Source organism: Aquarana catesbeiana, linkage group LG02, assembly GCF_042186555.1.
Source record: "Aquarana catesbeiana isolate 2022-GZ linkage group LG02, ASM4218655v1, whole genome shotgun sequence".
NCBI lineage: Eukaryota > Metazoa > Chordata > Amphibia > Anura > Ranidae > Aquarana > Aquarana catesbeiana.
In genome coordinates, this window is record NC_133325.1 from 213,491,503 (window position 1) to 213,516,754 (window position 25,252).

Consider the following 25,252-nt stretch of genomic DNA (forward strand, 5'->3'; position numbering starts at 1 on the left):
GAGTATTGGTAGAGTATTGGCGAGTATTGGCAGAGTATTGGCGAGTATTGGCAGAGTTTTGCAGTGTTGCAGAGTATTGGCAGAGTATTGCACAATGTTGCAGAGTATTGCACAATGTTGCAGAGTATTGCACAGTGTTGCAGTTTTGCAGAGTATTGCAATGTTGCAGAGTGTTGCAGAGTATTGACATTAAGCAGCGCTGTGGGCACTAAACATCCAGCCCACAGTGCTGCTGCCATCTCTCCCCCTCTCCCCTCGCACTGTACCGATCGGTACACAGAGGGGAGGGAAGAACCGGCGTCATGACGTGACACCGGTTTGTTTACAAGTGATCGCTCTGTCATTTGACGGAACGATCACGTAGTAAACGACCACGATCAGCGGCTATTTACCATGATTCATGATGGATGTTCCCAGGTGCGCGCCCCAGGGGGCGTGCGGGAGCAACATTCTGGAATGACGTCCCACGGACGTCCACCTAGAATAAGCCGACCGCGCTGTAGCTGTCTTTCGGCTATGGCCCGGTCGGCAAGTGGCTAGAGTAGGATTGGTGTGTTGTGGAAAAATGTGAGGAATCCTTTTCTTTAGGGTGGAGTAGGCGCCAGACGTCTATTAATTGAAGGTCTAGGAGCCTCTTTTTGACAAATGCCAAACGTTTAAATGATATATTAGAGCGGCCCTGGGACGTGTCTATTGTTGAATCAAGAGGCATGTTTATGTCACCTGTGAGGATAATAATTTCTTTGGCAAAATGTGATAATTTAGTAAGGGTTTGGGAGGAAAAGGTAGGTTGATTATGATTTGGACAGTAAACGTTTGCAAAAGTGCACTGGGTGTTGCCTATGAAGCCCTTAAGGAAGAGAAAGCGACCATGATCATCCACTAGCATATCAGATAGACAAAAAGATACACTTCCGCTGAACCCAATGGCCACGTCCTTGGCTTTATTGGTGTCTGAGAGGCTGTAGTACCACTGTGGAAAGTGGGGTGAGGTCAATTTGACAGGTGTTGAGTGGGTTAAATGCATTTCTTGAAGGAAGGCAATAGAACATGTGGCTTGCTTTAGTTCACGCAATACTGGTGCCATTTTGTGGGGACATTGAGACCCCTAACATTGTATGAAGTAATTGTTAGCATAACCATCGTTACAGCGGAGTGAGACCCTTTAGCCCATACTTCTATGCATGCCAACAAGGAGGGGGGAGAAAAGGGGAGGAATTAATAAAGGTAGTTTGGAGAAATAAAAGAAAAAAAATAAACATATACAGAGTACATATTCACGTATTAATGTACTTGTGGGAAATACAAGTAAAACATGCAGAAATCTGCAGTGCTCCCTGTGGGGAGAAAGAGAGTGAGCAGCCATCCAGATCTCTAAAGAGAGATCGAATAAAGCACCTTGTAGGCAGCCCATACTCACCAACCCCAGGAGGAGGGGGGGCGGGGGTATACTGTGAGAGGGGTGCATAAACCATACCATAAACACCATAAACCATATAAATCCTGCAAGAAAACCTGCAGTTAAACCAAACAGTAATACCAAAGGAAGAAAGAAAAATACCCAATACAGTGTCAGGTCAGCACCATCTAAGCAAAGTCAAATGAAGTTAAAAAGGTATTTTAGAAGCCTGACCGTGTCATATCAAACATTGAAAGAATGGACATCCACATTTGAAGAGTGGGCATGGATAAGGAAATGCACATCTCAGCCATGTTTTTGTGCGGATCCTGGAATTGAAGTACGCCTTTTCTTTGAAGGGGTTTTTCGCCATAAGGGATCCATGGGAATTTAGGGATGGGGTCCTGCCAACCCGGGAGCTCAATGGGCGGGAGATTGAGATCTTGTAGAAAGGTTGAGAGCTCCTCAGGGAACCGGAGTGTGTAGGAGCGGCCATATTTAGTGGCAATCAGACAAGCGGGGAAGCCCCATCTGTATGTAATCCCATCCGTATGAAGGTGTTGCAGGAGCGGCTTCAGAGCTCTGTGGCGGCCTAGGGTTTCCCTGGATAGATCTGGGAATATATTGATGACCGCCCCGTCAAAGTCAATGTTAGGGGTGTTCCACATTTTTGTCATGATGGCATTTTTATCTTCAAAGTAGTGCAAGCGACATATGTCATCTCTGGGCTGGTCTGAGTTAGCATTGTGGGGTCACAGAGCATGGTGCACACGATCGAATTGCAGTGGATCAGTGACAGGGTTACCCAGTATTGTATTGAAAATACCTCGGATCGATGGCTCAAGGTCATTATCTCTGGTTGCTTCTGGTAGCCCTCTGACAAGCAGATTATTTCTGCGGTTATGGTTCTCAAGATCTTCGAGTTTATATAGAGAGGCACGGTGAGCAAAAGCTAGCTGGGTAACAGTCTCCTGCAATTCTTTTATGGCTGATGCATGTGAGTCCTATCGCTGCTCCGTTTCCTCTACTCTGACCAGGATGTGTGACATGTCAGTTCTCACAGCAGTAATTTCTTTCTTAATGGATTTTTCCAGGCTGTGGAACATCTCTGCAAGTTCTTTTTTAAGTCCACTCATCAGTGTTGTCATTTCTGAGCAAGCAGGGGATACGGGATTGTCCATAAGATCCAAGCAGTATGAGAAGGTAGGAGAGCTCTCTTTCATGGAGGCAGCGTGGGAGGAGGGAGAGGCACTTGGTCTCGAGGCTCTGGCCTGACCGCCTTCTGCACCGGGGATGGTTCTTTCCCTGGCTAGATATCGCTGGATGGAGCCGGCTGCGGCTGGGTGAGATGCCGATCCCTTCCCAGATATTTTACTCAGTGTGGAGTGGGGTTTAGGTGTCTTGGGAGGCATATCTGGAGCTGTAAGGCCGAAAGCTGGATGGAGCTCTTCTTACTCACATCTAATCAGCGCCATGCGTGGGCTACGCCCCGGCTGTTATCTTTTTGTTAAGTACCTTAGTCAGTTGTAAAAGTGACCACTATAGTAGCTGTGTGAGTAGGTGAATAGTCCCAGCTTTGCACTAAGCCTGGTGGAGGGGGAGCTGTGTGTCAGGTGGATTGGAGTAGAATGAGATAGGGGCAGCAAAATGGCCACCAGCCTCCGAGGTTAGGCCGAAGCCGTGGACTTTCCTGATGGTGGTAGCTGACCGGGTGAGCTCTGCTCCGTGCAGGCCTAAAATGTCCCCATATAGGTCAGAAATCAGAACCCCAACAATATATCAGTACACAGTCATTTCTAGGGGTATCAGTTATGGGAGAAATAGACGACTGCCCTGTTACTCACTGCATCTGGGAGATGGGAGAGGCCGAATCAGCAGACCGCAGGGGGAACCAGAGACGATATTAGGGATCCCCAGGTGACTCTCCTCCGCTGCACGTTTATCCTATGTCCTCCAGAGGTACAGCAGCTTATGAGCCAGGGCAGAATGCTCGTTTGACCCCCGGATCGCGGGAGTGAAGAGTGGAGGTCTCCGGAAGATCTACAGGCCTCAAGATGGTGACGGGCGTCTGTAGTGCGGGCCAAGCTGCAGGCCCAAAGCAGGTTTAGCCGGCCAAACTCCGCAGAGACCCCGCTGGGACTGTAGTAGAGGAGATTCAGGTGCTGTTGCAGGTGAAATGGAGTTTCACCGGGGTGGATTGGGACAGGGATGGCACTAGATTCTTGCTGCCTGTGTGGAGCTCAGCACCCACATGTCTTCCCTCATTCGCGTCCGGACACGCGCCCGGATTTTTCTTATTTTATAACAATTCAGTCAATAAACTTCAATCTTAGGAATTTGCCAAAAAAAGGTAGCGAAATGGCTGTCTTGTTTCAAGAGAACAGCAAAAACTAAGAATCAGATATAAATTCTCCTGAAATTATTCAGTGTATATAATTGATCAGGAGAGGATTTTTTTACTTAACAAAAGCGATGAAGAGTTTTAGAACAACATTCCAATCAGTAGACATGATCAATCAATATAACAGCTGTGTTTTTCTGTATAGTAGAATTATTATATTCTTTAGTCCAGGACCATGTATTAAACATTTTGTTTACAATTTAAGATAATCATTTGGAAATAATCAATTTTACCCAACCTAAACTGATATCTTTAGATACATTTAAATTAACATCGTTTTCTGAATAATTCCCGAGCAGGGATGAGCCTCTGATCTGGCCTAATGTAGAGTTTAACCCAAACTTTGCATGTTGACATTTGTACAATAGTCAAACTATTTTGCCAGTTCACCTGCACAAAACATCCTGCTGCTTCTGCAGCAGGAAGTCATTCATTTATTGGTGGTATTACCTACTGAAGTAGGGTTGTGGGGAAGAGACCTTTCTCCTTATCAATATGAACATAGGGTGTTTTGCAAGGGTATCCCCCCTGTCAAGCTACCCTCCTCTAGTTGAGGACAGGTTGTATGCTTCAGACAGGTGTGCTGTCCCTCCCTTTCCTGGACAGCCAGGCTTCATGCTAAGATAAGAGTTTGGTATGGAATTTTGAGGGGGGTGGCTTTTTTGCTTTATTTTCATGGGTTTTCCTTTAAAATCCATAGCAGTTTCTCATCAAAGAAAAGAGTCTGATATGTATTTTTAGGGGGAAGGCCCTTTTGTGCATGTGGCCCCCTAACATCTATACCAGATCCTTACCTAGGCTTAGAGTTTTGTGTAAATGAAGATAATCCCTAGCCATGTTTTGTTTACAAGCAGCATAAAACACACAGAATATGTAATTTACCAGCAATTTAATTGTTTATTTTTTGTAAATGTCAGTTTTGCTGTAGTACATTGTACACATGCACCATTTCACAGAGAGGCATCCCCCTGGCATGTTATTTAAAGGAATTGGGCACTTTTAATGTCTCACTTTATGCCTTATTAAAATTGCTGCTCCTGGCCAAATGTTTTTTTTTTTTTTCTTTTGGAATAGTACAGTGCCCAGCTTCCCATGCCCTTTGTTTGACAACTCTTGCCTACTAGATTTAAAAATGGTCAGAGCTGATTTTAAAGATTTCACGTGCACTGACTTCAGTGGGGTTTGTATTAATGTTCAGGACTTTAGCACAGTTTGGAGAACCTCCTGCAAAGCATACCAAACCCAAGTACATTAAGCTCATCCCTATTTCCCAGTAATATTATATTCATATGATGAATATCAACAATTAGTGGAAATTTATTTTATGACTGCCAAATACCTTTTATCAAAATTGGATGTTCAGTATTGCTCATGTTAGCACATATGCAAATCTTGCTGGGTCTGGCTGCAAAATGTAATAGAGAAATGTGACTTAATTTTATATTGTTAGTAGAAGAAATCATATGAACAATAAAAAGTAGCACTGTTTATCTTGTTCTCTTCCAAGACACTGGTGGATTTGTGTTGCCTAGCTAATATTAATCAGTAGGAACAAAATAGGGGGAAAGGCCCCAAGGAAATAAATGGGGTACTAAATACGACCAAAAGATTATACTGCTGTAAAAAATATATACTTTATTATGGACTACAATATTAAGAAAAAAATAGCAAAAGCAAAATGGACACCTCCACTCACCCTAAAAAATGAGGTTGTTAATTCTAAAATGTAAAAAGAGTCTGGACTCGGCCAATGCATAGGTCACTCAAGCTTCATACCCACCAACAGCACCCCAGGGCTCACAATAGAAAATAAGTGGTAATAACAATATATGGTAAAGAATGTAGGAGTGCTATTAGGTGGAAGAGCAGAAGTGACTGCATCCAAATGCTCATGAAGAATGCATAAACCGATAACTATCAATACTCTAATGTAATTAATCACACAGGAGCAAAAGTGCTTAAGCGGCTAGAGAAAGAGTCATAAGGAAGGGTAAACTGCTTCACATGTTGCAACACAGGGAAGCATAAATAGACATTTATATACACTGCACTTGATAGAGCCGTTTGGACATGGGAGATATTCCTTCCTCCTAAGGCATTAATAGACATCAGATACATTGCAAGCTGGGTGGGATCAATCAGTTGTAGTCTTAATGGCACTATATCAAATTACAACAGTGTTGTAACAACCAAAATGAACAGTTACCAAATAAGGATGCAGCAATATAGATAGCCACACAGTGGAAGTGTATGTTGCAGCGCAGATGAAAGTCCCCACGAACATTAGATCAAGGATGTAGTATATACAAGCAGACTGGACAGTCCTAGACATGGACTCCTTGCAATGCCAGATCACAAATACTGTCTGCATTATGACATAAAACATCCACTCTGACACATGAAACATCAGCTGGCCAGGCTTGTGAAGGGGGAGTGTGGACTGTCTTGAACCTTGGAATACTGGATTGTCATGAAGCTTGAAATACTGAAGTATTTCTCCTTTGATTCTATTACACATTGGGGGGTCTTCTGCCCTGTCTTAAGGCTAACCCCCTCCAGACAGCTCCATGGTCTGGAAGGAAGGCATTGTTCTGTGTTTGACCATTTGTTTATGTACTGTACCCCCTGGGGCTTCTCTGTGTCATTACACATATCAGTCCTCCTAGTCAAGCTATCGGACCACTCTCTGCTGACCTTGTTTCAAGTCCTCATTTGCATGGACAAGAGGACCTGATTGAAGACTAGAGTGTACTTTACAATTGACAAATAGAAAAGTGGTTGTTGGGGGCGGGATGTTCAAACTGCTGTGTATAAAAGTGTGTTGTGTGCATCAATAAAAGTGAGATTCCTGTTTGAACTTACATACAGCCTGCCTGGTGTTTGTTCTGAGCTATCACAACTGGATTAGAACGGCACATAGCTGTAGTTTGAATCCCGGAGCATCAGATGACCAAACCATCAGACGTTGCGATCTGCAATCTGATTCAATAACCACAGAGGAGTGTCGGGAGAGTGGAACCGAGTGAGCAGGGGCTCGTTACATGGACCATAGATGATAACATATTAGTGGGGGCACAATCAAGCTCACTTGTCCTTCGGTGGTTGCTCAGTCAAACACGCTGTACCTGTCCTTGTTCCACACAATGAAGGATGTTGAGTCTCATTGATTGACCGCTGAGAAGCAAGTGCTAGATCAGTCCATTCCTGCTCCAGTTGTATTCACGGCACAAGTGCAGTGAAGTAGACCCGTCATAAGGCTCAGTGTACCAGACACATCAAACATATGGGTTGTCTCGGCCTTGATAGCGTGGGAGCTATGGTTGACATGTTTCGCCTGCTTTCCATAACCACAGGCTTCCTTAGGACCTTTGAGAAATAAAATATTTATTTCACAAATTGTATAAAATAGAAGTGAAAACACAGATCTATAAAGACAAATGGACATCAATCCACGGACTGCACCTAAATGAGGAGGGTGCAGATCTGCTGGGAAGGAAGATGGCCAAAAAGTTAGAGGGGTTTTTAAACTAGGCGATGGGGGGAGGGTCCAGAGGCAGAGATAGCCAGCGCGGAAGATATTCCAGAGGGTAGTATTGGGGGCATTAGTGGTAGGTTAACCAAAGCACAAAAACACAAGGTGAGTATAGTAGCAAGTCCTAGTTGCAATCTCGAAACACCCAATACGAAGAGAATATGCGACCGGTCTAAACTATGTGGCATGTTCACCAATGCCAGGAGCATGGCGGACAAGATGGGTGAACTAGAGATACTGTTGTACGAGGAGGATTTGGATTTTGTGGGAATTTCAGAGACCTGGTTCAACAGCTCTCATGATTGGCTGGCAAACATTCAAGGGTATACCCTATACCGCAAGGATAGAGAGGGTAAAAAAGGGGGAGGGGTATGCCTATATATCAAGAATAATGTACAAGTGAATGTGAGAGATGACATCACTGAGGGAGCTAGAGAGGAGGTGGAATCCTTATGGGTAGAGCTCCAAAGGGATAAAGCTAAGGGGAAAATAATACTGGGAGTATGCTATAGGCCCCCAAACCTGAGGGAGGAAGTGGAGACGGATCTCCTATCACAAATTGGAGTAGCAGCAAGGATGGGAAGTGTTATCATAATGGGGGATTTTAATTATCCAGACATAGATTGGGCGGAGGGAACCGCGCATTCATTTAAGGCTCGCCAGTTCCTTAATGTCTTGCAGGACAATTTTATGGGTCAGATGGTAGACGCACCAACTAGAAATAAAACATTACTGGATCTACTGATTACCAACAATACAGACCTGATCACGGATGTGGAAATGCGGGGCAATTTAGGTAACAGCGATCACAGGTCAATTCGTTTCAGTATAAATCACACAAATAGGAAACATAAAGGGAATACAAAGACACTGAATTTCAAAAGAGCCAACTTCCCTAAACTACAAACCTTGCTAAAAGGCATAAACTGGGATAAAATATTAGAAACAAAGAATACGGAGGAGAGATGGGTTTGCTTTAAGAGCATATTAAATAAGGGCATTAGCCAATGTATCCCATTGGGTAATAAATTTAAAAGAGCGAACAAAAGTCCTGGATGGCTTAACTCCAATGTAAAAATGCATATAAAAGCAAAGGAGAAGGCCTTCAAAAAATACAAGGTTGAGGGATCATCCTCAGCATTCAGACTTTATAAAGAATGCAACAGGATATGTAAAGGTGCAATTAGGATAGCTAAGATAGAACATGAAAGACACATAGCGGAGGAGAGCAAAAAAAATCCCAAGAAATTCTTTAAGTATGTAAACAGTAAAAAAGGGAGGACAGACCATATTGGCCCCATAAAGAATGAGGAAGGACATCTGGTTACAAAGGATGGGGAGATGGCGAAGGTATTGAATTTATTCTTCTCCTCAGTCTTCACGAGTGAATCGGGGGGCTTCAGTAACCAAAACTGCAGTGTTTATCCTCATGACACAACACAGGAAGCACCTCCATGGTTAACAGAGGACGGAATTAAAATTAGACTTGAGAAACTTAACATTAATAAATCACCGGGACCAGATGGCTTGCATCCGAGGGTACTTAGGGAACTCAGTCAAGTGATTGCCAGACCGTTGTTCCTAATTTTTACAGATAGTCTACTGACTGGAATGGTACCAGCTGATTGGAGAAAAGCCAATGTAGCTCCTATATTTAAAAAGGGCCCAAAATACATCCCTGGGAATTACAGACCAGTTAGCCTAACATCGATAGTATGTAAACTCTTGGAGGGGATGATAAGGGACTATATACAGGATTTTAGTAATACGAACGATATCATTAGCAGTAATCAGCATGGATTCATGAAGAATCGTTCTTGCCAAACCAATCTATTAACCTTCTATGAGGAGGTGAGTTGCCATCTAGATAAAGGAAGGCCTGTAGACGTGGTGTATCTGGATTTTGCAAAAGCATTTGACACAGTTCCCCATAAACGTTTACTGTACAAAATAAGGTCTGTTGGCATGGACCATAGGGTGAGTACATGGATTGAAAACTGGCTACAAGGGCGAGTTCAGAGGGTGGTGATAAATGGGGAGTACTCAGAATGGTCAGGGGTGGGTAGTGGGGTTCCCCAAGGTTCTGTGCTGGGACCAATCCTATTTAATTTGTTCATAAACGATCTGGAGGATGGGATAAACAGTTTAATCTCTGTATTTGCAGATGATACTAAGCTAAGCAGGGCAATAACTTCTCCGCAGGACGTGGAAACCTTGCAAAAAGACCTGAACAAATTAATGGGGTGGGCGACTACATGGCAAATGAGGTTCAATGTAGAAAAATGTAAAATAATGCATTTGGGTGGCAAAAATATGAATGCAATCTATACACTGGGGGGAGAACCTCTGGGGGAATCTAGGATGGAAAAGGACCTGGGGGTCCTAGTAGATGATAGGCTCAGCAATGGCAGGCAATGTCAAGCTGCTGCTAACAAAGCAAACAGAATATTGGCATGCATTAAAAGGGGGATCAACTCCAGAGATAAAACGATAATTCTCCCGCTCTACAAGACTCTGGTCCGGCCGCACCTAGAGTATGCGGTCCAGTTCTGGGCACCAGTCCTCAGGAAGGATGTACTGGAAATGGAGCGAGTACAAAGAAGGGCAACAAAGCTAATAAAGGGTCTGGAGGATATTAGTTATGAGGAAAGGTTGCGAGCACTGAACTTATTCTCTCTGGAGAAGAGACGCTTGAGAGGGGATATGATTTCAATTTACAAATACCGGACTGGTGACCCCTCAATAGAGATAAAACTTTTTCGCAGAAGAGAGTTTACCAAGACTCATGGCCACTCATTAAAATTAGAAGAAAAGAGGTTTAATCTTAAACTACGTAGAGGGTTCTTTACTGTAAGAGCGGCAAGGATGTGGAATTCCCTTCCACAGGCGGTGGTCTCAGCGGGGAGCATTGATAGCTTCAAGAAACTATTAGATAAGCACCTGAATGACCACAAAATACAGGGATATACAATGCAATACTGACACATAATCACACACATAGGTTGGACTTGATGGACTTGTGTCTTTTTTCAACCTCACCTACTATGTAACTATGTAATCAAAATGTTTCGTGCCCATGTCCTGATGCAGTGGTCCCCTAAAAACCAGCTGACATAACAATATTGTATTAGGGAGCTGTACTTAAAACTCTCTGTCTTTTTATCATATAATTGTGGTGGGTTTCGCCTTTATTTTATACAATTAAACAAATAATTTCCTTTTTTTTTTTTACATGTGTGTGTTGATGTATGTGGTCTCCTGAAGAGGCATATATAAAGTCTCGTGCTTCTTTAGCATTACAACTGGAAAGTTCTCCTCTTTTTGTCTGGATGATCATTGCCATTGGGACAGAAGGTGATAGAAAATCTAAAAGATTTTATTTGTATTCTAAACTGGAAATATTAAAACGGAGAACCTTGTTCTGGTAAGAACTTTCCTAGAGGGATCTTCCCTCTTTTAAATTCTTGTTGTGCTACTAGAACAGGGAAATAAGGAAATCAGACATCAAAAAGTAACTCAAAAAAGGATATAACCCTTCTCTATATTATCTAAAACCTAAACATCAAAATTGGGTTACATATAAACTTTAATCATAAATTAATGTGCAGTTCAGTGTGAAAGTGTCAGTTCTTCTTTCTACATATGATATTGTTTGTAAATTTATAATAAAGATCTTGCATGATGATTTACAGACATATCATCTTGTTTATTACCCTGGTAACCAACAAAAGAGAACTTATGTTGTAAAGCTCTGCACAAACTGTTGGCACTGTATAAATAATGATTATTGATAATAAATGTATTGAATTTTTTTAGAAATATGTGTAAATGTCACACCATACTATCTCTCTAATCCATGGAGCACTTCAAACAAAACATACAGTATATATCAATGAATAAATTAAAGTGGTTCTAAAGCTTCAAGGTTTTTTACCTTGATGCGTTCCATGCATTAAGGTAAAACACCTTCTGTGCTGGAGGATCCCCACAGTCCCCCCTTCTTCTTATCTGAACCCGATCTGATCCAGTGATGTGCAAGAGAACAGCGGCTCTGACGCTGTCTCCCTCCTCATTGGGCAGATTAATAGCAGTGGGAGAGAACGGGGATGGGGCCAAGTCCATTTTCTGTGTCAATTAACGCAGCAGCGAGGCTCTGGAGGCAGCCCACACGAGTCCCCACATGAGAATTGGTTTCCTATTGGGGGCACCAGCAAGAGACGAGGAACCAGGAGCAAAGGTGGGGGACCCAAGAAGAGGATGATTGGGGCTGCTCTGTGCAATTCTATTTCACAGAGCAGGTAAATATAGACATGTTTGTTATTTAAGAAAAAAGTTCCTTTACAATCACTTTAATCTTACTTGGAGGTTACCATGCTTCCCGAAGACAAAGACTGAGTTAGGCCCCATTCACACTAGCGCGTTTTTTGATGCATTTTGCATTTTGCAGAAATGCACGGGAATTTTTTAACATGGGTTCCTATGGAACATGTTCACATCAATGCTTTTTTGTATCTCCGCGTTTTTGGAAAGGGTCGGGGACTTTTTCTCATGCAAAATGCAGCGTTTTGCATGTAATGGTTTTCAATGGACAAGCATCAAAAACGCAAGTGCACCTTTTTTGCAGCGTTTTTGATGCGTTTTTGGTGCGTTTTTGGTGCGTTTTTGCCGTTTTTTTTTTTTTTTTTTTTTTTTTTTTTTTTTTTTGTAATTTTTTTGTAAGACTGTAAAAAAAAAATGAAAAAAAAAAAAAAAAAAAAAAAAAAAACGCAAAACGCAAATCGCGGCAAAAACGCGGCAAAAACGCCGCTAAAACGCGGCAAAAACGCGGCTCAAAAACGCGGCAAGCATGAAAAAAAAACCTCCAAAAACGCTCAAAAGCAACATGCATAGGTGTGAATCGAGCCTTAGGGAGAATTTTCTGCATTATTTATTTTGTCACTTTTGTTAAAAAATTAAGTTGGCCAGTCAAATTTGTCCTAAAAGTTATTATGTTTTGCAGTAAGCTACTTTGTTAGATTTATTATATTTTTAAACTTCAGTTACTGCATTAGATATATTTTCACAAGCACACGCGTGGCTGTATATTGATGGGTTAACACCAACCCTACTAGACTAAAAGGATTGACTACCCTATTAGTAAAAGAACCCAACCAAAAAACATCCTCTATTTTATGTTCTCACAGCAATAACATGTGACCAATGTCAATATCAAAGGAATTCAATGACTATAGAATACATGTTTGCACCATTTTTACACTTATCTGAATCCTCCCAGTGGTTCTCTGAAGCTCTCTTTCCTGAACTCATCATTCCATGGGTGCTAAAGATGTCCCTCATCGGGAACCTTTTCTGGTGGTGTTATATAATGGTTAGGGATGAGCTCAAGGTTTGATCTGAACACAAGCAGGGGCCACGTTTTTTGCTTTTTGGATGCTCAAACAAACACTAAACATTTACCCATTCTGTAGGATATGACTGTCTTGTACAATAGAAATATTATACATGGCAGCTTCCTGTTGTCAATGGTTGTTAAGGACACTAGCGGGTGCAGCTACCCCTGAGTCCTTAACAACCAGTCACTGGCCCCATTCCCTTACATGGTAAAAATTCTTCAGCCATGTAAGTAAAGGAAAAGGATCCTGGAGACTTCATCAACCATATATGGTCATGTCCATATATGGTCAATGCTATCACTGGAAAATTCCGCCCCCTAGTAATTAACAGTCGTCATCCACAAGACATTTTCCATTCAATGGGTGCCCTGTGAACAAGGACATATGTTTTTTTTTTGGCTGGTCATTGGCCATCAGATATTGTGATTTATGTGAATCTAAAACTTGACAGCAAATTACATTTACTGCTTATATGCAGAAAAGCATACAGACTACTCCAAATGTTCCCTAAAATACAGAGCAGACCATTGGGGGGTCTGTCTGCTGTTTTTAACAGCTGTCAAATTTATTTACAGGCAGTTTTTTAACTTTTATCCTTTGTAAAAAATCACTTCTCTTTTTTTGTGCATTGGTGCATGTTTTCAATGCCAGCGCCCCATGATATTTTTTAACACCCACTTGCCTATTAGCCCAGAAAATTTCCTTTTTCAATTTGACAGGTTCAGCTCCCATTGAATTCAATACGGTTCAGGTTCAGCATTGTAACGTCTTTGACGTTTGCGGAATCCCTGCTGAACCCAGGGCAAAGAGGTTGAGGCCCCAAAATGGAACTAGTGTGTAGTCAGTAGAGGTGCCCATTGCATAAAAAGATGCTTCTAGGTAAATTCCTTGGGAAGGTCAGTATTCATTAATCATAAAACACCATCAAAGAATTTCATGGCTCTTTAGTGGAAACTTCATCAGGAAATGATGTACAGTGCACTTTAAAGGGTGGGATTTGTGTGTTTTTTTTCTTTCAGCTCAGAGTATATTGTTTTGAATCTGCGTTGTTCTCTGTTGAACACCCACTGGTTCTATTTTGGGACCTCATGCGCTTTACCATTGCTCACCAGATCTGATCTCAGCCCAGCGCAGTGTAGGAATCTCCAGAAAACCCCAACAATCATTAAGTGTTACCACCCACATTCTGCATATTCTCTACATGTTCTAAAATAGGTTACCTGTCCCTAATATGAGTATCCAGCAACCTTATGAATGTGAATATACATTGAATACACTTTTTACCATACTTTTCATACATATACATTGGAACACTACTCTAATGCCGCGTACACACGAGCGGACTTTACGGCGGACTTTGCCCGGCGGACTTTTCGTCGGACTTTGTTTGCTCCTTGCGCCGGACTTAAAAACGGACGGACTTGGCCACACACGGTCACTGCAAAAGTCCGCTGGTTTTGAACGCGGTGACGTATAGCACGTACGACGGGACTAGAAAAAGGAAGTCCAAGCCCCACTCCTGCACCCTTTGGGCTCCTTCTGCTAATCTCGTGTTTATCTCGTGTTAGTAGAAGTTTGGTTAGAGACGATTCGCGCTTTTCACACTTCAGCTTATTTCGTTCGTTTTCTGCGGTTCAGTTTGTGCTTGTGAGGTTTGTATCTGCTTTTCAGTGCGTGTTGGTCAGTTCGTAACCTGCCTTGCAGGCCGTTCTGCTCCGCTCGTTCCTGATTTTCAGGTCGTTCTTCATAGGCCTTGCTGTTCTTCAGTGCGTTTGTTATAAGTTTGTTAGTTTGAGCAGCCGACCGTTTTGAAGCCATGTCGAGTGGACGTTCTCGTTCTCGAGTTCGTGCTGTGTGGGGACTTGGTGTTGGGGTTAATACTTTGACCCGAGTCCAGTCCATGAACAGGGTGAGGAGGAGTTCATGGACCAAGAATTGGTTGCGCCAGCGTGACCAGTTCTCTCATATGCCTTTGCTCCGTGAGCTCCGTGAGAATAATCCTGAGGATTTCAGGAATTTTCTCAGGATGACGGACCCCATCTTTGAGCATCTTTTGGCTATGCTGACCCCCTATATCAGCAGGCAGGATACCTGCATGAGGCAAGCCATCAGTGCGGAGCAGAGGCTAGTTGCCACGTTACGTTACTTGGCGACAGGGAGAAGTCTTCAGGACTTAAAGTTCTCGACAGGCATCTCCCCCCAGGCTCTGGGGATCATAATCCCAGAGACCTGTTCTGCTATTATTCAGGTCCTGCAGAAGGAATATATGAAGGTAAGTTTTATCCTTTAACATTACATGATATGTATTAACTGTTTTTTGATGTATTGTAGAACTGTCCTCTTTACCTAATTGCCATGCTTTCAATCTGCTGTGAATGTCCCCTTTATCTTTGTGCATGCCTATTTTAATCATTTATTGCCCTACATGCATAATTTCTTTCATTAACCTCCCCACCATGCAATGCTGGGTCCATTTTTATCTCTAGCCTATAGTCCATTGAACAATGTATATTGTCTGCTCCATTGTCTTGTTTGTCCCTCCCCCACCCCACAAATGTTTCAGCCAGTCAGGTGTGTTTGTTAACCTAATTAGAACCCCTCCCCCACCCCACAAATGTTTCAGCCAGTCAGGTGTGTTTGTTAACCTAATTAGAACCCCTCCCCCACCCCACAAATGTTTCAGCCAGTCAGGTGTGTTTGTTAACCTAATTAGAACCCCTCCCCCACCCCACAAATGTTTCAGCCAGTCAGGTGTGTTTGTTAACCTAATTAGAACCCCTCCCCCACCCCACAAATGTTTCAGCCAGTCAGGTGTGTTTGTTAACCTAATTAGAACCCCTCCCCCACCCCACAAATGTTTCAGCCAGTCAGGTGTGTTTGTTAACCTAATTAGAACCCCTCCCCCACCCCACAAATGTTTCAGCCAGTCAGGTGTGTTTGTTAACCTAATTAGAACCCCTCCCCCACCCCACAAATGTTTCAGCCAGTCAGGTGTGTTTGTTAACCTAATTAGAACCCCTCCCCCACCCCACAAATGTTTCAGCCAGTCAGGTGTGTTTGTTAACCTAATTAGAACCCCTCCCCCACCCCACAAATGTTTCAGCCAGTCAGGTGTGTTTGTTAACCTAATTAGAACCCCTCCCCCACCCCACAAATGTTTCAGCCAGTCAGGTGTGTTTGTTAACCTAATTAGAACCCCTCCCCCCACATTCAAATGTATCAATGGGCCATCATAGGGGGTGAGTAATCTTATAAGTGTGCCTTATGTTTTTCAACATTTCAATTACAAACACACATATTCATAATATTTGACTGCTGTTGTTTAGTAATGTTTTGGTGTAATCTGATATACAATTTTTTTATTAACGTCCTTATCTTATTTTTTTTACACTCCACAGTTTCCTTCAAGTCCACAGGAATGGCAGACTGTGGCCTCCCAGTTCGCTGACCGTTGGGACTTTCCCAACTGTGTAGGGGCGATTGACGGGAAGCACGTCCGGATTGTGCCACCACCGCATTCGGGGTCATATTTCTTTAACTACAAGGGGTTCCATAGTGTAGTTTTGATGGCGGTGGTCTCGGCACATTTGGAGTTTATGTTTGTGGATGTGGGGAAGAACGGCCGGATGTCTGATGGAGGAGTCTTTGCACAGACCGAGCTGTGCCATCGTCTCCAGACCGGTGGCCTGGAATTGCCACCTGATGACGAGAATGTGGATGGACTCCCCTCAGTTTTTATTGCTGATGAAGCATTTGCTCTCTGTGAGAACTTGATGAGGCCGTTCCCCCAAAGGACACTCACCCCTGAGAGGAGGGTATTTAATTATCGGCTGGCCAGAGCAAGAAGGGTTGTGGAGAATGCCTTTGGTATTCTGGCCAGCCGGTTCCGTATCTTTCTTACGGCTATTAATTTGGCGGACTATAAAATCAACCACGTCATCCTTGCTTGCTGCATCTTGCATAACTTTTTAAGGAGACATTCAGCTACCTATCTATCCTCTGTTGGGCCTGAGGCCAGACTGGAAGAGGCTAGCACTTTGACAGGCCTAGAAATTGGCCGTATTCGCTTGGCCCCCCGAACCGCACGTCAAGTGCGTGACCGTTATGTCAATTATTTTAATGGTCGGGGGGCCATTGCTATTCAGCAACAGCTCTAATTTTATTTAAAAAATAAAAACGAAAATTTGTTTATCTAAATATCTTGTTTTTATTGTTGTTTACCTTTAAGTTATGTCTGTCTCCTAGTGCACTTGTAGTAGTGTCAAGTGCATTTAGCTTTAGTTAATCAGGCCCACAAAAACAAACCCCAAATGTTGACTTCAAGAAACAGCCGCACACATTGTATAGGGAAAAAAATTTTACTTGGTGCACATTGAAAGGTGCATTTTGTATCATATTTTTGTAAATTTTTGGTTCTTTTTATTTTGTCAAAAAATATTTTACGTTGTGTCAAAAAATTAGCTTTTACTAAATTAGTCAAGCCATTTTTTAGAAAATATATAGACCTTTATCTCCAAACATTTACATACACAACAGTGTTTTTATAAACAAAACTTACAATACATTAAAACTTACAAAGTTCAATATTTTGAGAACGGTGCATGTAATGTCACCCTTGCAGAAATTTGTCATTTAGAAGATGCTCAAAATTGAGCTTTACTAAAGGGTCAAGTCAACATGTGCTATCTCCTATCATGGGAGAGCAATGTACGTGTTTTGTGTGTGCAATCCCATTTTTGGTTCCTCTCACCACCAAAGAATTTTCAGGATGAAGGGTTTGCAAACACAAAACAAGTACATTGCTAACCCATGATGGAAGATAGCACATGATGACACACCGTGTGCATCACACAATGAAAATTTGGGTATACCCCAAAACTTTAAAAAAACTTGTTTTTAACGAAATAACTTCCCAAGGAAATGAAGAACATGATTGATGTTTTTAGGCCAAACGTGATTATATTCGGCCCAAAACATCAATCATGTTCTTCATTTCCTGTTGCATGGAGTCCAGGCGAAGTTTCATGCTGTGAATTTGTTCACGCATTTGATCTATGTGGCCATTCCACAGCATAATCTGGCCTATTAGTCTTTGCGCACTGTCTGTGGTGAAGTGCTCTGCCGCTTGGCCTTCCACAACCAGAAACTCACCTAAAACGAGTGAATAAAAACAAGGTTTACAATATGCACGCCAAAATACAGTAACTCAAGCTGGGGTGTCAGTCACTCACTTGGTGGGCTTGAAACCTCGCACACTTCCTCCACCTCTCCTTCCTCAAGGTCGTCGGGTGGGCGTGGTCTTGGGCTGGGGCTTGGGGTATCTTGGGCCTCAGGCTGGTGACTTGGGGGGGTCCTGAGATCCTTGGACTGTTGTCTGAGTCTTTTCTCCCCTATGAGATTAGAAAAAAAGGTATAGTTAAAACACACTGATCTTTTAGGTTTTAATAAAGAAAGTAAAATGTTGTTTATGATTTTTTTGCCAATTTTGCATCATAATAAATGTTGAAGACAGGATGAACATTACCTCTGAACAACAATTAGAAAGAATGCATATTTTTGGGCAAGTTTCACAGATGCTGACACCTCAATGATCTCCTATGTGTATTACCCCTCAAACATTTAGTTATGGTCACATAGTACACTCGAAAATGCATTTCCTTAGCAAAATGCGGGGGAATGCTGAATAGCTAAATGGCTAAAATGGCCGCCATCAAAACTGCCCCATCATATTCCTATATTATAAATCAGTACATGGTGTGTCTGTCCCCTCCCCCCGGGCTCTGTAATCAGAGCTGAGATGCTCTGGCCACCTCCCCCCCTGTGTATAACAGAAGCTTTGGTAACCATGGCAACAAAACAAACACAGTACACTCTGATTAATGTCTAAAATTACACGAAATGACCTCTAAACCAAAAGCTTTTTCTCCAAAAATTATAAAAAGATCAAACTGAAAAGATATAGCCAGATAGCTGAATATTTAGTGAACATTGTAAAGTTTGTTTGGTGTCTCTAGGTGAAAGTATGAAGGAGCTGAAACTTTGGGGAGCGGAAGAAGAATTTGAGGATTTCAAGCATGCTCCCATTGAATTCAATGTTTAAAAAAGTGAAAAAAAAAAGATTATTTAATAAAGTATAAATGGTAGTAAAAAAGTTGAAAATGACCACACATCAGCTAAAAGAGACGAACATTTTAATAGTTGAATGGTTTTAATAGCTGAAAGTATGCAGAAGTTACGCAGAGCCAAAAAACGTACGTAATAATATTCCAATTCAATATTTCAAAAAATAAAATCGAAGAACAATAGTGGGACTGCTAAATCATTCCCACTAACTATAGTGCTCGTGAGTCCAGATGTGGAAACAGCTGCTGTGTCCTGTCCCTACATTACACTGAATCATTTTTGATGAAGCATTATATTTTCAAACACATCTACACCACATCAACTCATTGTGGGAATTCGCCAAATTATCAAGCCATAAATGTATGTCCAACCCTGTCCCATCGTATTTGGCGAAAAAAATAACGTCACTTTATAAAGTATCCGATCTATTCCAAAGAACGGTATTTACGAACGATGCAGAAAAACCGCCAAAAATAAGGATCAGCATGCAAGTTCTGTATCTCAATAGTAAAACACAAGTACTTACTTTTTTTCAGCAGCTTCTTTATTCGCCAATATTGTTCTGGCTCCCGACTTTTGATGTCAGACCACCGCTTCCGCAATTGTTCTTTCGAACGTTTTGTACCAAATTTATCTTCCAGAGCGGTGACAACTGAGGACATTATTTTGTCCTTTCTCAGATTGGGTCGTGTGTACGGTCCTTTTTTGCCATCGTAGTCCTCCCTTCTTAATATGGACACCATCTCCACCATCTCTTCAAAAGCCATGTTGGTGGCCTTATATCTCCTCCGGGATGTGGATGTTTGGGGCTCCGGGCTTTCCTCCGCGCTACTTCCACTTAATCGCTCCGCCATCTTTTGCTATCTACTCCCACTGCGCAACGAAGAGTGAAGGGGCGGGGCCAAATCGTACTCACGAACGTCAGGGGCGGGCGACGCAGGCGGAGCATGACACATGCGCAGTGTATATAAAGCTAGTACGATGGCCTACGTATGTCCGTGCGGAAGTAGCGAGCGTCACAAACGAAGGTAAGTGTGTGTGTGTGTGTGTGTGTCCCCTAGATTACAACACAAACTAATCCTGAGATTTGGGACTGACATTTAAGTTTTGATCTTGTGTCTTGTCTTGCAGAAATAATGAATCCCTTTAAAGAGGAAGAGTTTTTGATCCATTTCATTGATCTCTATGAGCAGAAGAAAAACCTCTGGGAGGTCAAACACCCCCAATATTATAATCGTGATGTTAGGAAGGCAACACTGGGCACACTTTTAGAGTTTGTGAAGACTCGACTCCCCCAGGCAGACCTCAAGTTTGTGGACAGGAAAATAGGTATCTTGCGTAATATGTATAAGCGGGAACACAGGAAAATCCAGGAGTCGCTGAGATCCGGGGCAGCAGCTGACCAAGTATATGTACCCAAGTTGTGGTATTACCACAAATTGCGATTCCTGGATGAGCAGACCGAAGCCAGGCAATCCCTTTCCACCCTTCCCCCCACCCTTCCCTCCAGCCTTCCCTCCAGCCTTCCATCCACTCTTCCCTCCAGCCTTCCATCCACCTCCACCCCAGCTGAGGAGTCCCAGGATGAACTGGGCCTTTTCACCATAGATGAAGTGGATGCGGCCAGCTTCAGCCAGGTATACTTTTTTTGAAGATTTTGGGATTGTGTAAATGTTATTAACCACTTCAGCCCCGGAAGGTTTTACCCCCTTCCTGACCAGAGCACTTTTTACAATTCGGCACTGCGTCGCTTTAACTGCTAATTGCGCGGTCATGCAATGCTGTACCCAAACGAAATTTGCGTCCTTTTCTTCCCACAAATAGAGCTTTCTTTTGATAGTATTTGATCACCTCTGCCGTTTTTATTTTTTGCGCTATACACGGAAAAAGACCGAAAATTTTGAAAAAAAATGATATTTTCTACTTTTTGTTCTAAAAAAAATCCAATAAACTCAATTTTAGTCATACATTTAGGCCAAAATGTATTCGGCCACATGTCTTTGGTAAAAAAAATGTCAATAAGTGTATATTTATTGGTTTGCGCAAAAGTTATAGCGTCTACAAACTAGGGTACATTTTCTGGAATTTACACAGCCTTTAATTTATGACTGCCTATGTCGTTTCTTGAGGTGCTAAAATGGCAGGGCAGTACAAAACCCCCCCAAATGACCCCATTTTGGAAAGTAGACACCCCAAGGAATTTGCTGAGAGGCATGTTGAGCCCATTGAATATTCATTTTTTTTGTCCCAAGTGATTGAACAATGACAAAAAAAAAAAAAAAAAAAAAAAATTACAAAAAGTTGTCACTAAATGATATATTGCTCACACAGGCCATGGGCATATGTGGAATTGCACCCCAAAATACATTTAGCTGCTTCTCCTGAGTATGGGGATACCACATGTGTGAGACTTTTTGGGAGCCTAGCCGCGTACGGGGCCCCGAAAACCAATCACTGCCTTCAGGATTTCTAAGGGCGTACATTTTTGATTTTACTCCTCACTACCTATCACAGTTTTGAAGGCCATAAAATGCCCAGATGACATAAAACCCCCCCAAATGACCCCATTTTGGAAAGTAGACACCCCAAGCTATTTGCTTTGAGGCATGTTGAGTCCATGGAATGTTTTATATTTTGACACAAGTTGCGGGAAAGTGACAAATTTTTTTTTTTTTTTTTGCACAAAGTTGTCACTAAATGATATATTGCTCACACAGGCCATGGGCATATGTGGAATTGCACCCCAAAATACATTTAGCTGCTTCTCCTGAGTATGGGGATACCACATGTGTGGGACTTTTTGGGAGCCTAGCCGCGTACGGGGCCCCGAAAACCAAGCACCGCCTTCAGGATTTCTAAGGGCGTACATTTTTGATTTTACTCCTCACTGCCTATCACAGTTTCGGAGGCCATGGAATGCCCAGGTGGCACAAACCCCCCCCAAATGACCCCATTTTGGAAAGTAGACACCCCAAGCTATTTGCTGAGAGGCATGGTGAGTATTTTGCAGCTCTCATTTGTTTTTGAAAATAAAGAAAGACGAGAAAAAAAAATTTTTTTTTTTCTTTTTTCAATTTTCAAAACTTTGTGACAAAAAGTGAGGTCTGCAAAATACTCACTATACCTCTCATCAAATAGCTTGGGGTGTCTACTTTCCAAAATGGGGTCATTTGGGGGGTTTTTTTGCCACCTGGGCATTCCATGGCCTCCGAAACTGTGATAGGCAGTGAAGAGTGAAATCAAAAATTTACGGCCTTAGAAAGCCTGAAGGCGGTGCTTGGTTTTCGGGGTCCCGTACGCGGCTAGGCTCCCAAAAAGTCCCACACATGTGGTATCCCCGTACTCAGGAGAAGCAGCAGAAAGTATTTTGGGGTGTAATTTCACATATTCCCATGGCATGTTTGAGCAATATATCATTTAGTGACAACTTTGCGCAAAAAAAAATAAAAAAAATTAAAAGTTGTCTCTTTCCCGCAACTTGTGTCACAATATAAATTATTCCATGGACTCAACATGACTCTCAGCAAATAGCTTGGGGTGTCTACTTTCCAAAATGGGGTCATTTGGGGGGGGTTTTGAACTGTCCTGGCATTTTATGCACAACATCTAGAAGCTTATGTCACACATCACCCACACTTCTAACCACTTGAAGACAAAGCCCTTTCTGACACTTATTGTTTACATAAAAAAATAATTTTTTTTTGCAAGAAAATTACTTTGAACCCCCAAACATTATATATTTTTTTTAAAGCAAATGCCCTACAGATTAAAATGGTGGGTGTTTCATTTTTTTTTTTCACACAGTATTTGCGCAGCGATTTTTCAAACGCATTTTTTGGGGAAAAAACACACTTTTTTACATTTTAATGCACTAAAACACACTATATTGCCCAAATGTTTGATGAAATAAAAAAGATGATCTTAGGCCGAGTACATGGATACCAAACATGACATGCTTTAAAATTGCGCACAAACGTGCAGTGGCGACAAACTAAATACATTTTTAAAAGCCTTTAAAAGCCTTTACAGGTTACCACTTTAGATTTACAGAGGAGGTCTACTGCTAAACTTACTGCCCTCGATCTGACCTTCGCGGCGATACCTCACATGCATGGTGCAATTGCTGTTTACATTTGACGCCAGACCGACGCTTGCGTTCGCCTTAGCGCGAGAGCAGGGGGGACAGGGGTGCTTTTTTTTTTTTTTTTTTTTTTTCTTTATTATTATTATTTTTTTATCTTATTTTTAAACTGTTCCTTTCATTTTTTTTTTTTTTTTAATCATTTTTATTGTTATCTCAGGGAATGTAAATATCCCCTATCATAGCAATAGGTAGTGACAGGTACTCTTTTTTGCAAAAATTGGGGTCTATTAGACCCTAGATTTCTCCTCTGCCCTCAAAGCATCTGACCACACCAAGATCGGTGTGATAAAATGCTTTCCCAATTTCCCAATGGCGCTGTTTACATCCGGCGAAATCTAAGTCATAAAATGCTCGTAGCTTCCGGTTTCTTAGGCCATAGAGATGTTTGGAGCCACTCTGGTCTCTGATCAGCTCTATGGTCAGCTGGCTGAATCACCGGCTGCATTTTCAGGTTCCCTGTTGAGACAGGAGAGCCAGAGAAAAACACGGAAGACGTTGGGGGGGGGAGGGGCATTCCCTCCCACTGCTTGTAAAAGCAGTCTAGAGGCTAATTAGCCGCTAGGATTGCTTTTACATGAAAGCCGACCGCTGGCTGAAAAGAATGATACCAAGATGATACCTAAACCTGCAGGCATCATTCTGGTATAACCACTCAAAGTCGTGAATGGCGTACCTGAAGACAAAAAAATGGTTAACAATAAAGCACAGTAAACGGTAAGGTATAAAAAATTGCATACCTGAAAAGCAAACATGATAAAACATAATAACAATAAAACATTGCAGAATATAATACAGTAAAAAAGAACAGAACAATAGAGAGAGAGAATAGAGAGAGAAAGAACAATAAAACGACAACTATTTTTTTTTTATTTTATATTTTTGTATGTGTTTTTTTTTTTTTTTACACTTTTTTTTGTAACTAACTTTTATAACTGTAACCGGTTCCAGGTTCGGGTCTCTCAAAATGCGATGGCATCTTGGGAGACCCTGTGAAAGTGTGCCTAGTCTGTGCAATGCTGTACCCTACGCTAATACTCAGCTAGTGAATGGTAGCGTTCAAAACATTCACCAATGCAAAGACCAGGATTGTCAGGACAGGAGGGACAATAATAGCGGGTGTCACGCCTATATCCGCGTTTGCTGCAGACACGACATCTTTTTTGGGGGGTTCGTTGGGTAGGGGTACTCGGGAGGACATAAAGAAAATGCCTCTCATGCAGCCGACTGCATTTGGTTGGGGATGTGAATGGGGGAAGTACGGGCGCTGCAGAAGTGGTGGGTTCCCAATTAGGATTGGCGAATGCAGCAGGAAGGGCACTATGGGCACGACGGGCCTGTGTTTGTCTTTTTGGTGGCAGCGGGACACTACTTGTGCTTGCCACCTCACCAGCTTGAACTGCACTTATGGGACTCGCCACGTCACCAAGTGTTACTGCAGTGCTGGTTTGACTATGACCGGGGTGTACTAGGCCGCTGGTGCTTGCCAGTTCACCAAAACGCTACCAAAAAAACTGTTAGCGATCGCAAGGATCAGGCCTGACTCTGCGAACGCTGCAGTTATGCGTTTAGTGTTTTGTAAGTGACAGTGATCGATCGATACTGCACTTGGGTGGGCTGGGCTGGGCCGGGCGGAGGGGCAAAACGCAGGTGCTAGCAGGTATCTGGGCTGATCCCGCTAACACTGCGTTTGTGGGAACCCTAAACTGCTGGGGACGCTAGTATAGATCTGATCGGATCAGATATTGATCCGATCAGATACTATACCACTAAGGGAGGCGTATGCTGCGTGCGTGGGTGTTAGCGGTACTGGCGCTAACCTGACGCTGCCTGGGGCTGGTGCTTGCCAGTTCACCAAAACGCTACCAGAAAAACTGTTAGCGATCGCAGGGATCAGGCCTGACTCTGCGAACGCTGCAGTTATGTGTTTAGTGTTTTGTAAGTGTCAGTGATCGATCGATACTGCACTTGGGTGGGCTGGGCTGGGCCGGGCGGAGGGGCAAAACGCAGGTGCTAGCAGGTATCTGGGCTGATCCCGCTAACACTGCGTTTGTGGGAACCCTAAACTGCTGGGGACGCTAGTATAGATCTGATCAGATCAGATATTGATCCGATCAGATACTATACCACTAAGGGAGGTGTACGGTGCGTGCGTGGGTGTTAGCGGTACTGGCGCTAATCTGACGCTGCCTGGGGCTGGTGCTTGCCAGTTCACCAAAACGCTACCAAAAAAACTGTTAGCGATCGCAGGGATCAGGCCTGA